The 23,095-nt window shown below is 38.6% G+C and overlaps 1 protein-coding gene across 21 annotated transcripts in view; it reads left to right on the forward strand.

The window, feature by feature from the left end:
- Positions 1-23,095, forward strand: part of ZBTB20 (zinc finger and BTB domain containing 20) — an 805,287-nt gene that overhangs the window by 512,176 nt on the left and 270,016 nt on the right. Inside the window, exon 1 of one of the 21 annotated variants that reach the window (XM_059391930.1) lies at positions 841-899. The exons of the other annotated variants lie outside the window; for them this stretch is intronic. The gene's annotated coding sequence lies outside the window, so the exon portion shown is untranslated. Of the gene's footprint in view, positions 1-840; positions 900-23,095 lie in introns of those variants that run through there. 21 annotated transcript variants of the gene reach the window in all.

Consider the following 23,095-nt stretch of genomic DNA (forward strand, 5'->3'; position numbering starts at 1 on the left):
GCTTAGCGATGTGGACAGGAGTCGAAGGACTAGAATGAGATCACTGAACTCATTTCACTTGTTGCTTACGGTACAGTCCAGCATGAGCTGGAAATGTAGGAACCTCAGCCTCCCGAGCAGAAAGAGTAAGTAGATTACACACACTGCATCACCAAGTCCTCAACAAGCAGTGGTCGGGCGGTGGGGGGGGGCCGGCTTTCTCATGGCCGTGGCCAGGGCATTCCGGTTCATCAGGAGTGTTCCTTTGTCCTCTCTTCTTCCTCTCCTCCACAGTCGAACCCTCCCCCGCTTCCCTGAACTTCCCTTCTGAAAATGTCCGGATGGCACAGCAATGATCTGGGCAGAAATGAAATTTTGCTAATAAGCAGGCTCTGCAAGAAATCCTGGAACAGTGACACTGTTGAAACTGCTTCGTTTAGTTTGTCTACTGGGAACTCACATGAACTTCCCAACAGAATTCAAGGGGATAAAAAAAATCATTTTTGGTGTGTGTGTGTTGTTGTTGTTGTTGTTGTTTTTTTTTCCTTGATTCTCTTTTCCTTTCTGTTTTGAGGGAGGTAGTTTCAGGAGACATGGCTGCATTCTGGTGTGGTGTAAAGTTTTCCGTCGGGAGACAATAATGTACATTCCTCTGGCAGGACGGGATGGGGTTTTTTTGTTTCTCTTGCTGTTGTTTATTTATAAGACATTTCCTCTCAGTTAGTGGAAGTTAGATCGTAAGAGGCTCCAGTGATTTTCCTTCCACCTCCCCTCCCTAATTTCTGTGCTTCAGCACTCTGGAACACTGTGAACTCGACAAACTAATCAGAGCAGGGAGCTTAGCAGCCAGGCCTGGACACTCTCAAGAGACTGTGCTGATTCTCAGTCGACACTCCTTGGGATCAGGAACCACAGTCCTGGTGAGTGGTGAGGTTCCAGAATTTGATGTGTCAAGGATTCTATTCTTGGTGTCTCTGAGGCAGTCAGGAAATAAAGGGTGTTTAAAAAATATATACTTTTTTTTTAAACGCTACCAAACAATTCAACGGAATGATGAAGATTTTAGTGTGCACAGCTGAGAGCACTCTGTAGACAATGGCAGAGCCTTGAGTCCGTTCTCAGGAGGATCCTGCAGGCTTAGGCTTCATGCTGCCACCGATGGATGTCAGCCTTGACATGCCTAGCAAACATGCTTGTGGGAGGAGGAAGGTAGGTGAGTGTGTGAGGGTAGGGAGGTAGCTCTCGCGGTGGTAAGAGGGGGAAATGAAAGTGAGACTCATCGTTCATTTGGAGTTTCTCTCTACCAACTTCACTCATCTCTATTCTGGACATTTACATTCTGCTCAGAATACTTACCTCCCCAGCTAAGCAGGAAAGAAAAGTAGATGCATAGCAAAGGAATATTGTTAATACTGTTCTTCTAAAGATTGCTTTGCTAAGAACTGGTTGCTTTTAAATGTGAAGGAACCTCCCCTCACCCGACCTTTGGAAAATATTATTTGTCACACCCTCTTCTTTATTCTTCTGCATTCATGGTATCAAATAGAAGAATGCAATGAGAATCCTTATTTGGTTCCAGGGAAATTTATCATCCTGACTTAGGAAAACTAGATGACTGTCCTCTCAGTATTAAACCCAAATATAGTATTGTCCTCAATATAAGAGACTCTGATTGAGTGTGCTCTGGGACGTTGTCGAAGGAATGGAATGGGGGTGGTTGCATCCTGTTTGATATGAGACTAGCAGAAGAATCAACAGATGAGCTTTCAGAGCCAATGTGTGCCTTCCATGCCCTTACTAAATAATTTACATTCTCCCCGGAAGTGGAATTTCAGCTGGAATGTGTATTTGCCCTTTGCCATCAGGTGCCTACTTTACTGCTTGTCAAAGATATTTGATCTTACCATATTTTCTTGTCTTTCTTCCAATTTCAAGAATCTGGCATATTCCAAAATATTAGAAGTGAAAAAAATAATAAAAAAAACAAAAAAAACAAAAAAACATGGTGGCCATAAAAGCATTTGAGTGTGTGGCAGCATCTGAAGTAAATTGCTCTTTGGAAAGGAGGGAGGAGTCTTTGATGTCCCCAATATGGTTCTCATAGGCTAAAACTTTCAAGAACCACAACCCAGCCTAAGGGGCGCTTACTCGATGTTCTTAAATATTTGGAAAGAGATGCTAATTTTATTGTTTTAGTCGTCCTTGCTGTTAACGCATTGCCAGTAGATTCCTCCTAAAAGTTGAAAATGCTGTAGCAATTGTCGATTTTACATTGAACCAGATGTGTTTTGTGTGTGCCTGCTGTGTGCACCCTTGTCCAAGCTGGTGCAGTCATCCAACATATTCCACTGGTACTTAGCTTTGGAATTTTGTCTGCTACTCTGGACGATTCAGATTCTTAACCAGAGAACTCACACTTGCTCATATATCTAAAGTTCTCTGTAGAGGCTGACCCCTGCTACAGCCTCATCAAGGACTATCATGACCTCTAGAACAGAGTCAGGCTCATATCACGATACCTGTGATTTGTGAGGCACCCCAAATTCCTCCCCTGTCATCATGATAGGAAGCGGTCTCCACATTTTATTAGGATAGGTATGATAAACATTTCAGTGGTACGTAATGGTAAAGTTCGCCTATTTCAGTTAGACATGCTAATTATGGCCATACTATTTGTATGTTAAAATGTCTCTTGGGGGTTTTCCATTAGTCTTGTTTTCTAAAGAAAAAGATTGAATAGGAAAATGGTGTTAAAATTTTTTAAATATAGTATAAAAAATGTAACGAGTTTTTAGCCCATTACCACCAAGACCTACGTAGTGGGTTGTACTTCACACAGTTAACACTCGGGCTGTAGATTCCCAGGAGAATTATCTGTAAGTCTCTGGTAAGGATGTCTATTTAGGACTACACCAAAGGCAGGCTGGATCTCTAACACTTTGAAAACATTTTGATGTTGAAATCTCCTACATCTAATATGTAAAATTTTCTGAGCATTTTTAAGCAGAGAATAGGTAAACATGAATATCTAAGAGTGTATCCCAAGAGATGACATTTTAAAAATATAACCTGCCAGAGAGATTCTCCTTATTATTGGCAAGATCTGGAGGTCCATGTGGCTCTGGAAGAATTCAGCGGCTAATTTGGAGTATATAAGTCCAAATATGATCAGTTCATCTCTGAAAGGCAATATAATGATGTGTTTCTTTCTGTTTAAATTGTTGTATTAATACCTGATTTTTTTCAATGCCTGTGTTACAAACCTTAATAGCATACTATCAGTAATTCAGTTTTTCAGTGGTCATCGCAAAAAACTGTAATGTCATTTCAGAGGATGTATGCTGTGGAGTGTATATTTTCCTGTGTGCACATTTTAGCTATAAGTGCTTTCTGCATGTTACATTCATTTAATTAGGCAGTCATAATTAGACAAAAATGACATCGCTTTATGATCACACCGATAAGAAATCGTTCTTATTTATTTAAAAATGCTTTTTGATATTTATGATTCCTTTAAAAAGATACGTATTTTCAGAAGTTAAAAAGAAGGGGTTGATTCATTGTATCATCTGAATGTGTATGTATGTTAGCTTGTAAGTGCATATATGCTTGCATAATGGCATACCTATATTCAACCACTGAAAACAGGAGTGACTACTGGCTAGGCTTACTTGCTTTGGAATTCAGTCAGAGGTTTTGCAGATTGACCTTAAGTGAAATGTAGCTGACATTTTATCACACTGACAACACAGAAATTTTGTACAAATATTTATGAACAGTATAGATACCAAAGGGGAGATTTGGTTAGCCAATAAGGTGAGTAATTCTCCTTCATCAAATATACATGTTAGGTTATAAACCTAAATTTTATTATGTACAATCTCAAAATAATAATTGTTATGTGTATAAAGTAGTTAAAATTAAGTAGAAAGAAATTAAATTGCTATTAATTATCTTAAAGTTGAGGCTGCATTTAATGAATTCACTTTATTTTATAAGAATGAATTTATATAAAATGTCCCAATTTATTCCAGTTTCTCAGTTACTTATCTCTACGCTAAATACTTTGATGCTGTATTTACATATCAGCATCGGCAACTATAATTTTTCATACACCTTTTTAAGACACCCAGCCATATCGTGGCTTGCCAAGTCACACTTGTTTCTCTGAAGCTGTTTATGATAATGCAAATAAAAGCTAACTTCCCCTTCTGACATGGATAGCATTTTTAAAATCTCTAGGTTTTAAAAAAAAAAAATCTCTAGGTTTCATTGGCACTTGTCATATACTGCTTTGAACTGAAGTTTTTTTATAGATGTGAAACTACAGGTGGTTAGAAGGCAGGTAGTACATTTTATGTTCATCTCCCTCCAACCAATGTCAAATTGCTCAGTCTGCGTGGAGGATCAGTGAGTAGGTGATTAATGAGTATCTATACATCAGTGCATTGGCAATGTGTATGTCTTATTTATCATAACAAAAGGGCTATGTCCAGAAAACAAATCAATAGATTCTTCTCTACCTGAATCCCTTAAGTTCCCATATCAGATCTGACGTGCTGATAGCACCTGCTGCTGTCTGCTGAGGTACAGTCTCAAATTTCCAAAACTCACAGAGCATTCCTGACAGAATATGGGGTCTCGAACTTGCAGTAGTTCCATCCATTTTCCAGGACTCTTGAGGGTGGCTACATACCAGCTTGTTGCACTCCTGGAGTCTGAAAGGACCAGACTCACCTAGAATGTATCATATTGACCAAAGGCCTCTCCAGCTTACCAGTTACTCACTTACAGTCAACCAGTGGTTCTTCCTTTCTTCAGATGCAACATCTAAGGAGCTCAGGCTGATGTCAGACATGGACAGGCATAAAGACTGCCTCAGAATGCCCTGTGAACCAGATAGTGGGGGTGTGAGGCCAGACAGCACAATAAAGAAAGAGGCAAAAGGAAGGGCAGCCAAATCATTTGCCCTATCTTAACAGACACTAATTTAAGTGACCCTTCTTTTTATGCAAATAATAGCGAAGATAGCTAAGTGCAGCTGTTTCTCATGGATGAGTAGAGAAATTGGTGGGATCTCTTGGTGCTGCTTCATTCATTAAGCCACAGTACACTAAGGCACCGTTAGTGCTCTGGGGATATCAGAGGAGAAGAGAAATTCCAGCACCTTACATGGCACCTGGCTGACATGAAGTACATTCAGGGAGTAACTTCATATCCTACAAACCAACCCTGATAAACAATAACTGAAAAAAAAAAAACAAGATATTGTGTAAAATGTGCTTTGATTTTGTCTGTTGTCAATGGTCAGTCAACTTGGCAGTCCTCAAACTACATCTAATTCTGTTTCCTACACCAAATTCTTTTCTAGAGCTTCTAATGTGTATAAATGAAATGTAGTAGTTTCATTTGCATCTTTTTTATTTTCCCTACTTATCCTTTAGTGAACTGAATTCCTAGATGTAAGCAGCCAGAGGGAGAAAGAGAAGAGGTTCACATAATGGATAATTAACCCTTGAACAATGGAAAGTTAACTCTCCATAGACATGCCAAAAACCGAAATGTTTTGCTGTTGAATTTGTTCTCCTTTGGGTGTTAACACATTAAAGACACCTCCATTAGCACAAACTTGGCATCAAACAACCTGTTCATCCTCAAGATACAAGTGCCACACTCACCTTCCAGTTCATTCTGGCAGGATTTGTAGCCTGATGTCCTCTTGGGTAGCCATGTACAAACCACTCCGAGGGGCAAAATTGTATGAGTGCCTAATCCACTTTTGAAAATGAAAGAAAAGGATCTGTCTTATGAAAGGCACCTCATAAGGAAAGACACAAATTGTAATAAAAGGTATTAGCACCTTGCACCTCCTGTTAATTGCCTTCCTAGTCAAGAGGAACCAAAATAGTGTAATAAATGTTAGAGCTACATCATGAACAGAGTGCAAAGAATTGTCTTTACCTTTTAGTACTGAAATGAAAAGAGTAGCAAACCTTAAACTACCTATGCAGTCTTAATTTAGGCTCCTAACCTTACAGTTACTTCATTTGTCAAATGAGAATACTACTACCCACTCAACACACTTACTGGTGGTGTTATGAGGATCAGATTACAAAGACTATTCTTTAGCACATTCATAAAGTGTGGATTTAACATTAATTCATTCACTCACTCATTTATTTATTAATTCAAGAAGCACTTTGAACCCCTACTCTGTGTCAGGTATTATTCTAGAAACTAAAGATCAATGCATTTATTAACAAGTATCTATAGGGGAGCACATGCCATACACCCGGGATACTATAGTAAACAAAACAAACAGAAGTCTCTGTCTTCATAATGCTTCCTTTTTAAGTCAGGGAAGAAAAACAATAAACAAATACATATGTCAAAGATATCGTGCTGGATAGTGATAACTGCCACAGAGAAAAACGAAGGAGGAGAGAGAGTGAGTGTGTGTGAGGGGTGAAGTTGCAATTTTAAATTGGAGAGAGAAAGAATACCTCATTGAGGGGGCAGCATTTGAGAAGTTCAAAGAAACAAATTTTATAGTTATCTAGGCAAAAGCATTTTTGACAGTGGCACCAATGAAAAGGTCCTGGACGAGAATGTATCTGGCAGGTTTGACTGATAACTGAGTAGTGTTTGTGGCAGAATCAGAGTAGGCAAGGAAAAGCATGGTAGGGGATAATGTAGAGAAGGTGAGGCCTGAGCATGTAGGTCTTTATATGCTGTCATGAGGGTTTTGACTTTGTCAGGGACAATACGAAGATGAATAAGACATGACCTCAAGTTGCTCCACAGGAGAGACAGATAAGCAAGCAAGTTGGGATGATGCCATATGCTAAGTATTGTAAATGAAGGATGTTCAAGGAACTTTGGAGGTGCAGTAGTGTGGGTTCAGCTGAATGTACCTTGAGGCAGAGGATCAGGGAAAGCTTCACAGAAGAGCTAATGAATCCATTCTGGGCCTTGACGGATTTTCCCAGATGGTCAGAGGGAGGAAAGGCTGCAGGGTCAAAGGCACTTCAAGAGGAAATAGCATGGCGAGTCGAGAATCAGTGTCACTGATGTTTAGCAGAGGAGGAGGGAGAAATGGTGCTGTAGAGGTAGTCCGGGAACAATTACGTGGGGCCCTGATCACCATGCAAAGAAGTTTTAGCTTCATCTTGTGGCATTTGGGGAGCCATTGAAAGTTTTAAGTATGGAAGGTTAATGATCAAACTGTGTTATGGAAGATCGCCCTGGCAGCAGGCTGGAGGATGGATTGGAGGAGTGGGAGAATGGGGCAAGAAAATGAGTTAGGAGGCAACTGAAATTGTTCAGACAAGAAACAATGAAGCCCTGAACTAGGACAGTAACTGTGGGAATAGGGAGAAGGAGACACGTTTAAGAGATAAGAGACAGAATGAGCACAATCTAATAACCTTCGGGCTGGGTATTGAGAGAAGAAGGCATTTTGGATTGCTCCCAGGTTTCTGCCTTACACAACTAGGCAAGGAAAGCTCAGAGGAGGAGCAGCAGGTTTTGTAGGCTGGGGAAGATGATAAATTTGCTTTTGAATGTGTTTATTTTGAGATGTCAAGGGGGCATCCAGATTCCTGGTAGGCAATTGGATTTAGTCAGGAAAGCTGAAGATAGGTCAGCAAGACTGAAGTTGGGCAGTCATCTGAATTGTCACCATCACGGTAGCAGTTAAAATTATGGAGTGGACTTTTCTCAAGGAAAATTTATTGACAGAGAGCAAAAGGGAGCAGATCCTTAGGGTATATGACATTTATGGAACAGAGAGAGGAAGAGGAGCCTTAGAGAAGATGATGATTATGAGCAGCAATCATGGGCCAGTCGTTGTACCAAATGATGGGGGAACCAAGATCATTGGCACCCAGATGCTACCCCAAAAATACCCACAGTTTGTACAAGTGGAAGAGGTTATCCTCCCTATCACCAGCAGCCATGGGACAGAGCTAACACAGGAAACCCCATGCATAACAGAGAAAACCATGTGGAATACTTAATTAGCATCAAGGGAGATTATTATAAAGGCAGAATCCTAGAATGTTTGCTGCATGCATTTTTGCTATACAGTTCATTTCTGATTTCTCTAATACTCATATGTGTATGTTCCACTGTTAGCATGGGTTCAAGCTATTGGCAAAACAAGCCAGGTGTAAATTATGGTAGAATTGAAATCGATAGTGCTTTGAAGCACTGGAGTGCCCAGTTCACATCAGGGCGTGCGTCTGTGTTCACTGAAACATGGCTATCAAGTGCACCCCGAGTCATTAGATGTGTTATCCAGTGAATAACAGCATAATGATATTTTAGCAGAGCAGCCTTATGATAAATTCTGCTTTAGTGGAACTCCGTATACAGAGCAATTTCTCCCGGCCGTGTACATTGCATGGCAAAGAAAGGATATCCTGCTGCGTATCAGAAGGCTGTAATTTCATTTAGGGGTTCTATTGACATCGTAAACTGCAAGATCAGAGCTCAAGTGGCTATTTAAGTCATAGGAACTTCAAGCTAAAATTACTGCCTGGTCCTAATCGCCACCTCTAGGGGACTCCTGCCTATACATACACGCTTTATATTTCTATCTTTGTGTCTATAAATACTCAATCACTCCAGGGGCTGAGGTGATAAGCTATCCCAAAATATGGCAGGTATCAGTCACCTTTGTAGCTAGTACAGGCTAAGGGCCAAAAGCGGCTATATTATTCATTGAAGGTCAAATGGTAAAAGGGGCCAGAAATCCCTGACGAGTTCAGAGGTCGGGGGTTCCCATTTGTCTACTTGGAAGATATTCTCTACCAAATTTAAGGTCGGTTTTTCTAGCATGTTGAGGCTAGAAAGTAGGGATTTTAGACTTACACATGCAGTCATTCTATAGCCAGTAAGTCTTTGCCCTACTTTTTCCCCCTCTCTGTTTTGATGCAGATCACTTATGAAAATAATAGTACTGAATAGTCTTAGTACCTGGAAAGATACAGGTTATATAGAAAGAGTTAAAGCTAAGTATGGATTTTTGTTTGTTTCTTAATGAAAATTTTATGTTCATAGTCCTACGTTAACAATCAACTTTGTAAAGAGTAGACACTACAGAATTGGACACTGGAGTCCAAACTTCCTTAACCGGGAGGGTGCTGGTATTTTGTTTGGTCCCTCTCGTGATGAATCCCTGGGCTTGGGATTCATCATGCTGTCTTAATAAGAAATTCCAACAGAATTATCATGGCTAAGAAAATCACAGTAAGAATAGAACTTGTGATTTCTCATAAGGTAAATGTGTTCTATAGTCATCTTATTAGCCCTTATGTCACACTATAGAGAAATGGAGGAGGAAGAGGTAGAGAGCTGAACCCACACAGCATGGCTGACTGAAACTAAAATTGTCACTTTCCATATCAACTGGCCTATTTCTTTATGGTTTAAATAGCATAATGAAAATTAAAGTCCACAAGAGCCAAATCCCTCTCATCTGTTACCACTGCAGTTTCATTATATTCTTGAACAACATAATATGCCATTGTTAAACATTTCTGAGAAGAGCTACTGCTTTAGTAAGAGTATCCTCAAATCATTTATATTTATGGGAATGTAAAAAGATATTATGTAGACAATAGACAAGCTCTGACCTGAGATAATACAATCCTCCTATTGTTCCTCTGGATTTAAGCAGCATAGCAGAGTGATTAAGAGGGCAGACTGCCTGGGTTCTACCAACTCACTAGCTGTGTGAGCTTGGAAAACCTAATTCTCACTACATCAGTTTCTTAATCTGTAAAATGGGGATGATGATACCATCGTCATAAAATTATTGTGGGGAGTAAATGATCTAATGAATGTAAAAATATTTTAGCCAATATCTGGTATATAGGAAGCACTCAAACATTAGCTCCTGTTACAATCACCATTATCATCCTCCTCATCATTTATTCCTTTCCTATAAAGTTATGGTTAATACCTGTTAGGAAAAAACCTACACAGTTGTGTGCATGCCCACGTATACAAACACACACCCACACACCCCATCTTCCTAGGAAGGCTTGCTTACCCCAGCTGTGGGCTTAAGCGACACCTTCATGTTAATCTCAGTATCTTCATAAGCAGAGACTATATGAGGAATTCATACTTTGAACAGAGTGGGTTTGGTTCTAAGTTTAGCCTTAACACTGGTTTTAGGTACTTGGTACACAATTACTGAGATGCTGGACTCACTCCTATTACCTACTCACCTGAGTTGCTCTCATTTATCGTTTAAGTCCTTACTAACTATGGATTCTGTTAAGCACAGTCTAGTCCAGATCTATTGATCAGTTCACCGTTATAGCTCAATAAATTATTTTATAAGCTCAATAAATAAAAGTAGGATGAGTGAATGAATGAATGTTCTACTTACACCCTTTTCACTTAGGTCATAGTCCTGGCTACCTGATATTCTCACTCTCTACCTAGGTCACTGTATTCACTATCCCTGACTATTATTCTCAGTCTTCCAGTCCAAACTCTCCAAGTTATTTTTATCTTTTTGACTGATTTAAACCTCTCTATACTCATATCCAAAAGATATAGTAAGTTTATCCCTCTATCTGCTTCATTTTTTCCTTCATGGAACCATGAATACCATCTTTAGAACTGTGTTCTCTATGCTTCTATCTATGCCTTTTTCCCATTCAAAATTTGATTTTTAATCTTATAAGTGATTCATTATCCATTCACATTTTAATCTGATGTCCTCGGTTCTGACCTCGATTTTCATCTTCATGTCCTGTTGTTCACATTCCCCTTTCTGTTGTTGTTATATTTTGAGAAAAATATCTCTATAACAATATTATATCAATAATAAGTAATGCTGCTATCAAGCTCTATTTGTAAGAAGTAGCACTCAACCTTGGCTGACTGCATGTTGAACTATTTGCTATGCTTCCCACAGTGGTCCTTAGCTCCTTGAATTTTCAGAGATCTTATATCCTGAACTTGGTCTCAGTTGCCCTATAGCTGATCTACCTCTAGGTTGGTGCAAACAACATCCAAATCTTAATTAGTGTAAAATTTAATTGGGCAATATTGGCATTAGGGAGGAGTATGTCCAATAGTAAATATTGCATGTGAGAAGGGGAGGAACCAACAGAAATGCAACATTGTTGTAGCCAGTGAAGATCATTAACCATTGTATGTTGATATATTTACTGTGTTCCCTTTATTGTCACTATTTTTTTGACTCTTAAAAAAGGGAAGAGGTACAATTTAAATTTAGAAACAAGTATGATGATAATCTTAATTAATATCTGTCACAATAGTTAACAGTGTTACTGATTATCAAAAATATAATACCTGCTTACAAGGAGCTTATAGTTTGTGTAGTCTTGTTGCAGAGATTAGTAATTAGATCCTAAAACTAATTAAGTGGAAATTACTAGCCTATTATTATTATGCACCAAAATGAGCAATAGAGAAAGATAGTTTCTGCTACAAGAATTCACATTGGGGTTGCCTGTACTAGTACATGGAAGTCTTCATAGTAGAGGGAGAGCTTTAGCTATGTATGTATATGTATATATAAAAGCTGAGCATTGAAAAATGGAGGAAAAAGGGGCTTTTGGGAAGAAGGAAATACAGACTGCTGTGGTGTGATGTCAGAAAACAAAGAAGGGGTGAGAATGAAGAAAACTTTCAAACTGGAAGAAGGCATGGCTGTGGGAATGAAGTTGGTGTGCACAGAAAGTAATGAAATTAGAGATGAGATCCATGTTGGTGAAAATTAAGATACGAATTTCGAAAGGCATATGGAATCCAGAATTTATTCTTTGTGGGTGATGAGAACATATAGTTGTACAATTAAGACTCAATAAGGGTTTGCTGAATAATTGAGCAAGCCAAAATAATGAAAGCAGTGTTTTAGGAGTTGACCTGGCTATAATGTGCGGAGTGGTTTGAGACAGAAGAGTCCAGCCAGAGATGGCAGCTGGGAGAAAATTGTAGTCATTCAGATGTAGAGCAATCAAAACTCAAATGTAGTCCTGACTGGAGATTTTTTTAAAGGAGTGGGGGTGATATTTCAGAAACACATTAACAACATTTTGCTCGTCTCTTCCCTACCAGCCCTAACCCGGTCCCACTTAACCATCACTTTAACTGGAAAATATCTCCTAACTGCAGGGTCCTCCTGACCTTTTGGGTTGATTTTAGTGAAGCTGGTTACTACTTATAAGGCAGAACAAGATTGGAGAATGGACTCTCAGGGTCACTCAAGCCTCTGACCAGTGAGGGCTTTATTATATCCCTGAACAACATAATATGCTCTCAACATTTGCAGGGAATAAACTCAGGGGGCACAAACACCTCTGGGTTCCCATTTGTGAGTCCTGGATATGCACTACTCTGCAGGAAATCTCAAATATAAATTTCTGATCTGCTCAAGGGGGTTCAGGAGGAAGGTTCTTTTTTATTTTTGCTGTCGTTGTTGTTGTTGTGGTGGTGGTGGTGGTGGTTTTGTTTTGCTTTGTTTTGTTTTTTTCTGTCCATCTCTGTGCTTTTTTATATTTTTTTTTTGCCCCCATGGGGAAGTTCTACATAGTTCCCGGCTCTCACTACTGACTCCTAAATAGCAATAGAAACCTTTTCCTCCATTTTCTCCCTCCCTTCCTCAGTTCAGCTAGATCAATACCGACAGACTATATGCTAGCAGAAATCTCAAGACCATTCTAAGCTTTGTCTTCACCCTGGAGGTGAAGTCTCACCTTCTGAGACCTGAGGCAATCTCAGAGACACCAAAGGAATTCTCACACTTCGTTATGAGAAACAATGCTCATTAATGTGTGCTTTGCTGTGTGTCTAGTCACCCATCACTATCAATCATGTATCCAGTTGGCCTTTCATGGGACAGTTCTGACACTTCTTGAAGAGTAACCATTTTGCCAACGTATCACACCTATATTCAACTTTCCATTGACCAAAAATTGTATGTACGTATTACTATGTTCTATTCTTAAAGTAAGTGCCCCATTTAATGCTATAGTTATTTGAGGGTGTTTTGGTTTTTTGTTTGTTTGTTTCTTTTTTGGTTTTTGGTTTTTGGGGTTTTTTTGCCTACTCAGATCTCCTTTTAGATAAGACCAGGACTTACTTTTCTATCTTTTGGGTTTAGCATAATGTATGCCCCATGGTAGACCATCGGTATACTTTCTTGGACACTCCAGATTTCATGCATTTTTTTAAGTAAACTCTGTACCCAATGTGGGGCTTTAACTCACAACCCCAAGATCAAAAGTCTACATGCTCTACTGACTGAGCCACCCAGGTGCCCCCACCTATATGTATTTTGAACAGGGACAACCCTCCATGAAGTTTTGAGTCTCTAATGTAGAAAATACCTCCTAAGTATCAAACTCTTTTGCCTCCCCAGCCAGCAGTCCCAGATATATACTAGGTCTAATTTTTCCCAGCAGTTAGCATAGGGAATGCAAAATTGATGGCTCTGCTTGTCAAGCCTGTCTGTCTGCACAGTGTGGAGTAGCACCATTTAGAGGAAGGGTGTTTAGAAAATTAAACAAGGATTGTCTGAATAGGAGACCTATCGGCCTGCAATGGAATGACAGGTTTCTGCCCACAAACTGGGGTTAAGACCTGAATGTTGATGCTTCTTTTCACCCATTTGTGAGTAATGGGTCTCACCCCATTAGTGGGTGAATGTGTTACACCACTGGAAGTTGTTATGCATTCTCTGTAGGTTTGTATGAAGGAGCCGTAGATATACATAAATATGTACTTGCCGACAGATCTCTGTATTTATCTGCCTGTCAGTGGGAGCAGACAGGGCAAGCTCTTTGATGGGCAGGAGCTGCAGGTCAAAGCTGTGCTCTGGCTCTTGCTGCTGCTGCTGTGGCTTTATCATTGGATTCCCAAAGGAGGCTAGGGCAGCTTATCAGTTGTCGTTCTAGCCCAATCCAAGAGGCCAGCTCTGGTCACTGGCATAATTAAAGAGACCTTGCAAATGTTGACTGCCAATGTTGTTGTGGCCAGTGGAGATAGACTCTTAAAGCCATGGCCATCTACCATCTATAATCTTTCCGTTGTGCCTCAAGAATCCCTACCTCACTGCTACCACTGGGCACTGTCTCCAATGCTATTCTGAGGCTGTCTGATCCTCCCAGATTCTGACAGTCAGGTGCATTTCCTGCTGCAGGCTGTACCCCTCTCTGTCTCTTAGCCTCTACCCTACTCAAGAGACACACCCTGTCACAGTTGGAAAAATTCTTGTGTTTTAAGTTTCTAAGGGTTATAGTCTACTAAATTAGGTGCTTATTTTAACCACAGCCACAGCCCTACAAATACATATATCACTGAGCATGGTCTTGATCATCTCAATATGAAATATTGAGAAACAGAAAAATATTTTTTTCCTCCAAAGTAACAATACAGTAGTTATGGCAAGCTGAATTTATTGTTACTTTGTATATAACTGAGGAAAATAAGCAGAGCAAACTTGTGTTTTTAATCTAGGCCCGTTTACCAGTTTAATTTGATAGTGGGAATTAATTGTGCAATTCTTAATATAACTACAGTCCAACCACAATTAAAAGACATTCTTTACAGTCATTGTCCCTCCCTCTCAAGCTTATAAGAGGGTGTGGACTATTCTTTTCCCCAAAATTCAATTTTCCTCAAGATTGTGGAATTATTGCAAAAGAAGTGACAGGAGTATTTTTGTTTTTTGGTTGGTTTGCTTGGTATCCATTTAATAAGGGTCTGACTGAAAGACACAAGGAAGGGAGCTCATCTTAGACAGTGTTTTCTGACTGTGCCTTTTTCTAAAAGGTAGTTGGAAGAGCAGAAGAGTTTTGTCTCAGTCAGAATTTGGAAGGAAAGAGAATAACTCATCAGAGAGGTGAGATGATGTGAAAGGGCTTATTTCTGAGTGTCAAAAAGGGGAAGACAGATGTTTCACTGAGCAGGAAGGGTACTGGGCTCCAATGTGGAGTTTTCTATTATGAGTTATTTTTGTTTGGTATGGTTTCTTCTTATTACTATTGTTAATATGTCTGGGATGCAACAGAAGCAGACTGGTTTTTCTGAAGATCACCTCCAAAAGGATAGAAATTAGTAATTTGATCCACCAGATTGAAAGACAATTAAATAAAAACAACAACAACAAAAAAGAAACCCTGCTTACAATTAAGGATGTTTACTTAGCTCAGGCTTTTTTTTTTTTTAATCAGAGATTGATATTTGGGAGTTAGAAGTTGATGCTTCAGTGGGAGTGAACTAGTTAAGAACCCCATTTGGCTTTTTGCTATTGCTAAAAGCCCTACAACTCAGTAAATATATCTAAAGCTATTTTAAAGGAACATATGAGTTTGTAGTTTTGCTCTGAGAGTCTGCACCTGCTTAACATCTTGAAACGCAATGATTCATTAGGAATGAAGAATTTTTTAGCTGCTCTTGCAAAGGTTTCTCTAGGACAGTGTCTCTTGCATCCTTGAACCTAAGAATCATCAGGGTTATCTGTGAAATATGCACATTTCTGGATCCCACCTCAGACAGAGAATCAGAAACTTCCATGGAACAGTCTCAGTATTTGTATCTGAAACAAGAAACCTAGTCGATCAGTACGACCAGGGAAGTTTGGGAAACATTGCTCTAAGAGATTTTTTTTAAACACATGGAAAGAGGAAATGATGTATCAGTTTATTGCATATAAAAGTGATCCCATATATACCTTTCTTTCGTGTTCTTCTCAGGAATTCAGAGGCATTTCAAGTGAGTTTTTCTCTAGACCAGGATTTGTTTGATTTGTTTTGTTTTGTTATAGCATCTCACATCTCTCCTTGTCCCTCCATATTAGTGACGCTAAGACTTCGTATTCCCCTCCTTTCTACTCCTCATCCCTACCTAATAAGTGGTCATCATGTAAAATAGAAGTTCCTAGATTATGAATTTGTCGCTTGAACTCTAGCTCTGGCTGAAACGCTGAGCAATGTTACCTTATACCTCCTCATAACTTAAGTGTTCACTTTAGAACAATGATGAAGTTACACAAAATGTTATTTGTGAACCATTACCAGCTTGACATTGTTACGTATATTAAATAACAACAAAGTTGTAACTTTGTTTAGGGACCATAACCATAAATGATGATTTTTGTGCTTGATGGGAATGTGTGTTAAGGTTTAGACATGTGCATAAATATTATTTCCAGACTTTTTACTAATTTCTGAAACCAAGTTATGTTATAGTTTAACATGATAAACCTGAGGCGCCTAGGTGACTCAGTTGGTTAAGCATTCGACTCTTGGTTTTGATTCAGGTCATGATATCAGGATCTGGGATTGAGCCCTGCATCAGGCTCCCTGCTCAGTGGGAGTCTGCTTGTCTGGCTCTCTCTCTGCCCCTCCTCCCTGCTCATGTGCGTGCGCGCGCTCTCTCTCTCTCTCTCTCACTTGCTCTCATTCTAAAATAAATAAATAAATCTTTTAAAAAATAAGGTAATAAACTCTTTAGAAAACTTACATTCTGCTTCTAACTGTTAGAAGCATCTTCCAACAGGAATTATTGACAATGGTTTGTCATATTGAAGCCACATGATAGTTTTTGTTAAAAGAGTAAGAGAATTAACTGGCCCATTTAAAAAAAAAAGAGTAAGAGAATTGAATGAATGGATGGATAAATGAAAGAATGAATGAATGAAATGAGTGAACAGCCTGGTGCGGCTACCTGTTACAGGGGCTAACACTTTCAAGTCTATAGAGGCAAGGAGAATTAGGCCCTTCACATAGATGTTGGAGGACTGGTAGTGAAAATAATTTTTAAATACACATAAATGGCCACGTCTTGGGATTGTTACAAAGCTATATGAAAACTACATGGCTGGGTGCAACTATAAAAATAGGAAAGGGAGAAAATGCTGCTCCAGAGTTTCAAAGGTGAAAACACAGAAGTGTAGTGGTAGAGGTTTACGTTTTCTAAACTCCCTTGTCAGCTCAGCATGTCCTCAGTGTAAATACACATATGACAGTGGCCTATGCACTCTTTCACACTTCAGAGAAGCCCTTGGTTTCCTTTTCTCCCTCCATTTTAGCAGTGGGCAGCCTGCAGCCTTTTGATGCAGCTGACTTTGTACATTACATGACTGAGCTCAGCTATGCCAAACATCCTCGAGGAAGTTGACATTTGTGTACTTTGAAAGAAAAAAAAAGAAAAGTGAATCCCAACTGCTTCCTCCTGCCCTTTTGATTAAGAGAACGGTAAGTCAGCAGGAGAGGTGCTGCTTTTAACAAGCAGGGGTGTGCAGAACTGATTGGTATCTTTCTTTGAAAAAAAGTAGAAAAGATTGATGTTAAACAACACTAATCAGAGTTGATTACAGGGACTGAATGAATTCATTGATGGGAAAGAGCCATGGTTCCAGAGACAACAAAAGAGATTAGATAATAGTCAGGGGAATAGTATTTTGGAATTGTTCTGCTCATCTCTGACACCCAGGAATCAGTTTCCCTAGCTCTTTAAGCACTCTTTGGAAGAGACTTACCTGTACACTGAGTGCTCTTCTCTGCTGGGAATGCTCTTCTCCCTGAGCTTTGCATGGCTGGCTCTTTCTCTTCGTTTAGGTCTCAGCCCTCCCTGACCATCTTACCTAGAGCTGTGCTTCCATCACCACTTTGTGGTGATGGGCCCTATACACCTCTGGAACCTCATTTTCTGCTATTCCCAAACATTACCTAGTACTCTGTCGGGAACCACCTATGGTTCTCTGAATGGATTATATTCTACCTTTCTCAGTAATTTTAAATTTTTTTAAATTTTATATTTTGTATTTTTGCTCTTACCATTACCTGGTATTTCTTTCCATCCTCTCTAGTCTTTGCCTGATCAGTTCCTCCTGTTCTACAAGTTTCAGCTCAGGCATCATCTCCTCTAAACTTGTTATTGAGCCTTCTCATTAAAGGTTAGGGTCCCATGCCTTGTTCCCACATAGCTATTTATGCTGAATTCAAGGATAGCAGTTACTATCCTATGTCATAACTAGTTGGATTTTACTTTCCTTTCTCCCCAAAAAACTGAAATGTTTGAGGGCAGGGACTATGTTTATCTCTATCTTTAATGTGCTAGCAAAATACCCAGAGCATATTAGGTGTTTATTAATAAACAATCAATCAAGACTTCGTTCCTACGTTCCTCCAATTTTTTTTTTCTCCATGTTTTAAAATGATTGCCTGAAATAAATCACAACCCAGAGGAAGAAATTCTTACACAGAATGGATAACTCACCAGTTATCTGTTTACCAAAATAATAATAATAATAATAATAATAATAGGATAAAAGAAGTGGGGAATCAAATTTAGGAACTTTTATAGCTTGTTCCAAATAACACTCTGACTGTAAATGAGGAAACTTTTGGGGAAACAGCTTGTTGAACTAAGGCTATAATTTCTGACCAGTGAATAAATGTGTTGCTTATTATACAAAAATTAGACTGCTGTTATTAAACTTATAATTAATATAATATACTGTTTATATAGGCTTCTCCTTTAGGAACCCCCAAGTATTCAACATACATCATCAGCCTGATGCTATATTTTGCGTCATGTTCATAATCTTGCATACTGAATATACCACCTGACTACCTTGATAAATGTTATCTAGTAATGAATATATTATACTCATTATTTTTAATAATTTCATACACCTAAACTCCTACAGAAAAGGGTTTTCTTCTTATACAGTAACAGGTGGGTAACCAGATCTCTATTCAACACATGGAAATTACATCATATGGAGAATAAACCCAGGCTTTTTCTTTTTAAAGATTTATTTATTTATTTGGGTCGGGGGAGAGTGCAAGCAGGGGGGGAAAGGCAGAGGGAGAGAATCTTTAAGCAGACTTCCCTCCGAGGAACAAGCATGATGCTGGGCTTGATCTCGTAACCCATGATTCATGAGATCATGACCTGAGCCAAAACCAAAAGTCAGCCCCTTAACCAACTTAGCCCCCATGCACCCCTCACCCTGGGCTTTTAAATGGAATTTATCCCAAAAGTTCATGATTGCAACATTTTATTTATTTTTTAAAATTCTAGTTAGCTAACATATAGTGTAATATTGGTTTCCAGAGTAAAGTTTAGTGATTCATCACTTACATACAACAGCCAGTGCTCATCACAAGCTCCCTTTAATCCCCATCACCTATTTAGCCCATCCCCTGTCTACCTCCCCTCCAGAAACCCTCAGTTTGTTCTTTATAGTTAAAGAGTCCCTTATGGTTTCTCTCTCTCTCTCTCTCTCTGTGTCTCTCTCTATCTCTCTTTTGCCCTTCCCTATGTTCCTCTGCTGTTGTTTTTTTTCATAAATTCCACATATGACAGGAATCATATGGTAATTGTCTTTCTCTGGCTGACTTATTTTGTTTAGCATAATACACTCTAGCTCCATCCACATTGTGGGAAATGGCAAGATCTCATTCTTTTTTTTTTTTTTTTAAGATTTTATTTATTTATTTGACAGATGGAGATCACAAGCAGGTAGAGAGGCAGGCAGGGAGAGAGGGGGAAGCAGGCTCCCCAATGAGAGCCTGATGCGGGGCTCGATCATGACCTGAGCTAAAGGCAGAGGCTTAACCCACTGAGCCACTCAGGCGCCCCCAAGATCTCATTCTTTTTGATGGCTGAGTACATCTTGTTTATACATTCATAGTTGGTGGACATTTGGATTCTTTCCATAATTTAGTTATTGTTAACAATGCCATGATTGCAACATTTTAATGTCATTTTAGATTTTACTAGTAACTCCATTGGGCCTAGAAAGGAGCAGCTATTTAATAAGTTCTTAAGAATGCTATTGAGCTAGGGAAGAATAACCTAACGCATTTTATTGTTCAAGGTGATAGAGTCCCAAGGAAGCCAAATACTGGTTTACCACATCTGCTGAAATGTTATTTGCGCCAGTGGCTACAAGATGGAGGAGCTCCGGAACCATTTATCATTGCCATGAAACTTTTGTTTTTACTTTCATTTGAAATTATTCTTTTTTTTTTTTTTTTTGGCATGCAAAACTTCTTTTACTATAGTACTTAGTCAGTCAAATTTACCGAGCACTTTCTATGTGCCAGGTACTCCTCTAGGCATTTGGAAGTCATATGAGATTATTCCTGATTGGTCAATCTCACATTTTTCAATGCAGTTCTCAACCTTACATTCTCCAGTGTATCTTGGAGAGCTTTCCATATCAAACCAGGGAGAGCTACCTTAACTTTTTTATTCAGCTGCACAGTATCCCATTACATAAATGTGTCATAGTTTATTCTACCAGTCCCTACTTATAAAGAGTTTTCATGATTCTAAACAATGCTCTAGTGAAAAACTTTGTACAATTAATCATTTTGTAGATGTGCTAGTTTTCAGCAGGATAAATTCTCAGAAGTAAAATTGCTGGTTCAAAGGGTTACATTCATTTTAAATTTTGCCAAGTTGATTTCCAGAAGGGTCGTATTAATGAGCAGTCCCACGGGTAATATGTGAAAATATCTCTTTATCCCCAGCCTCAACAAAATAGTATCTTTTTAGATTTTGGATTTTTGCCAGTTGTATAGGTGAAAGATGATATCTCACTATATGTTTAATTTGCATTTTCCTTATTATGAGTGATTCTGAGCATCTTTTAATGTGTTTGATAATTCAGGTGTTTCTTTTTCTATAATGTGTCTGTTTGTCCCCTATACTTCTTTCTGTTGGATTCTTGGTCTTTTTCTTATTGATTTCTTACATTTATACATTAAGGAGATAATCCATTCATCTATATGAATATTGAAAATTCTTTTATCTACATGAAAATATTGCAAATATCTTTCCTAGTTTACTTTTTTAAAAAGTACTTTGTTTATGGTGCATGTATTTTTGCCATACAGGAGGTGTTTTTTGTTTGTTTGTTTGTTTTAGTGCAATCTTTCCTATTATGGCTACTAGATACTGAGTCATATAGGTAAAAAGCCCTCCCCCATGCCAAGATTATGGAAAGACTTAACAATGTTTTCTTTTAGCACTTTGATAGTTTGGATTTTTATATTGAAAAACATGATTTATTGAATGATATTTTTAATCCAGAAGATATTTTCAGGATAAGTGACACTCTGAGGAAAGAGAGGCCGTAATTTGCCCAGAGCTTACTGAGCTGTGGCTGACCTACATCATTTCTGTAGTATACTAAATCTCATTGTTTCTGCCAGTAAGTTACAATACAATTATGATGAAAGAACAATCCGGATTTTAAAATTAAACTTAAAAATGACCATGTTTAGCCTTTTGAAGTGTTCACCTTTCTTCTTTCTGTATTGCTCTTTATTTTTATTTCTTTGAGAAGGCCATCTACTAGTAGAGAGACCTTAAGCTAATGACATTATTTATTGGTTTCAAATTCTAGCATATTATGCAATTCAGCACTAAACCACTATGGCTTATAAAATACAAACTGGTTTAAAATAGTGTATAGAACCTAACCCTTAGAGTCAGAGGCCCTGAATTAATTTGCTGTATCCCAGAGCGTCTCTCCTTGCCATGATTTTCCTATCTATAAAATGGAAAGAAAGGGATCATTATTTCAATAACAGTAAGAAAGTGAATAGGTACATTTTAGATAGTGCTTTAAGTTCTACAGAAAATTAGTTCATGGGGTGCCTGGGTGGCTCAGTGGGTTAAAGCCTCTGCCTTCCACTCAGGTCATGATCCCAGGATCCTGGGATCCAGTCCTGCATCAAATTGGGCTCTCTGCTCAGCAGGGAGCCTGCTTCCTCCTCTCTCTCTCTCTCTCTCTGCCTGCCTCTCTGCCTACTTGTGATCTCTGTCTGTCAAATAAATAAAATTTTAAAATCTTTAGAAAATTAGTTTATGAAGTTAATAGTTGATTTTTCAAATTATATGATATATGAATTTTTTGAGGAAGGCTTTAGTTAGAAAGCTTCTCTCCCCATACTCCAGTTAGTATTTGCTTACTGTCTTCTGTATTTTGTTTTCATTTTCAAAGGTAGTCTTCCAACAAGTATCTGCTCTAGGTTCTGGGTAAACAAATTAAACAAATAAAAAAGTTGGTATTGTCAAAGAGCTAGTATTTGGAGAAGAAGGGTGGAAAATAAATATACACATAAAATATCAAGTATATTAGAAGTCAGTAAGTGCAATAAGCTATAAAGAGGGAAGGAGATGGGAAGTGTTGTGAAAGGGATATTTCTATGTTGTCTAGAACCAAAGAATTCTGTATACATTTAGCAATGGACCTTAAAGGATATCTCAGGGTTCCAAATATACTGAATTGACCCTTTGTATTATAGGGAGAACCAGAACTAGAATAAGTAAGTAAGCAATTGTTAGTGAACATACTGGTTCTATTCAAAGTCACATGACAGCTTATGTCAAACTTTTCCACAAATATTTCACATGTACACAGATACTCATCTCTCTCATCTGAGCCAGACTCACCATCAGCCTTTAAGCAGCTCAGTAGGATTTGTTATTGAGAGTGAAGGACCAATGCTGATGTAGTTAGGCGCTGGTGAGATTCTTGTTTAAGTTATGTGTTGTGATTAACCTCAACAGATGGAGCATGATAATCTCAGCTGGAGTAAGACTCACTAGATATGAAAACGTTTTCTCTACCACTAATGTAGCATCTCCCTATGAACTCCAAAATCTCAAAGGCTGTGAGAGGTTATTCTCTACTGAAATTGTGATGCTAATGGGTTGTTTACCCAATTTTCCTTAGATTTATATTCTCGACAGAGTAATGATCTTTGGTTGGCACTTAAGTTCCCTTGTTATCTAGTCCCGATTTACCTAAAAATTATCAATTTTATTTATTGCCACTCCCTTTCACAAAGTAAGTGATTTGCTTTTTTTTTATTTATTTATTTTTAATTTAATTCAATTTTTTTGTGTGTTCCAAAATTTGTTGTTCATGCATCACCCAGTGCTCCATGCAGTACATGTGCTCCATAATACCCACCACCGGGCTCACCTAACCCCCACCCCCTTCCCTCCAAAACTCTCAGTTTGTTTCTCGGAGTCCACAGTCTCTCATTCATGGTTTGTCTCCCCCTTCGATTTCCCCCAACTCACTCCTCCTCTCCAT

The sequence above is a fragment of the Mustela nigripes genome, chromosome 2 (genome assembly GCF_022355385.1).
Source record: "Mustela nigripes isolate SB6536 chromosome 2, MUSNIG.SB6536, whole genome shotgun sequence".
In the NCBI taxonomy this organism is placed as follows: Eukaryota; Metazoa; Chordata; class Mammalia; order Carnivora; family Mustelidae; genus Mustela; species Mustela nigripes.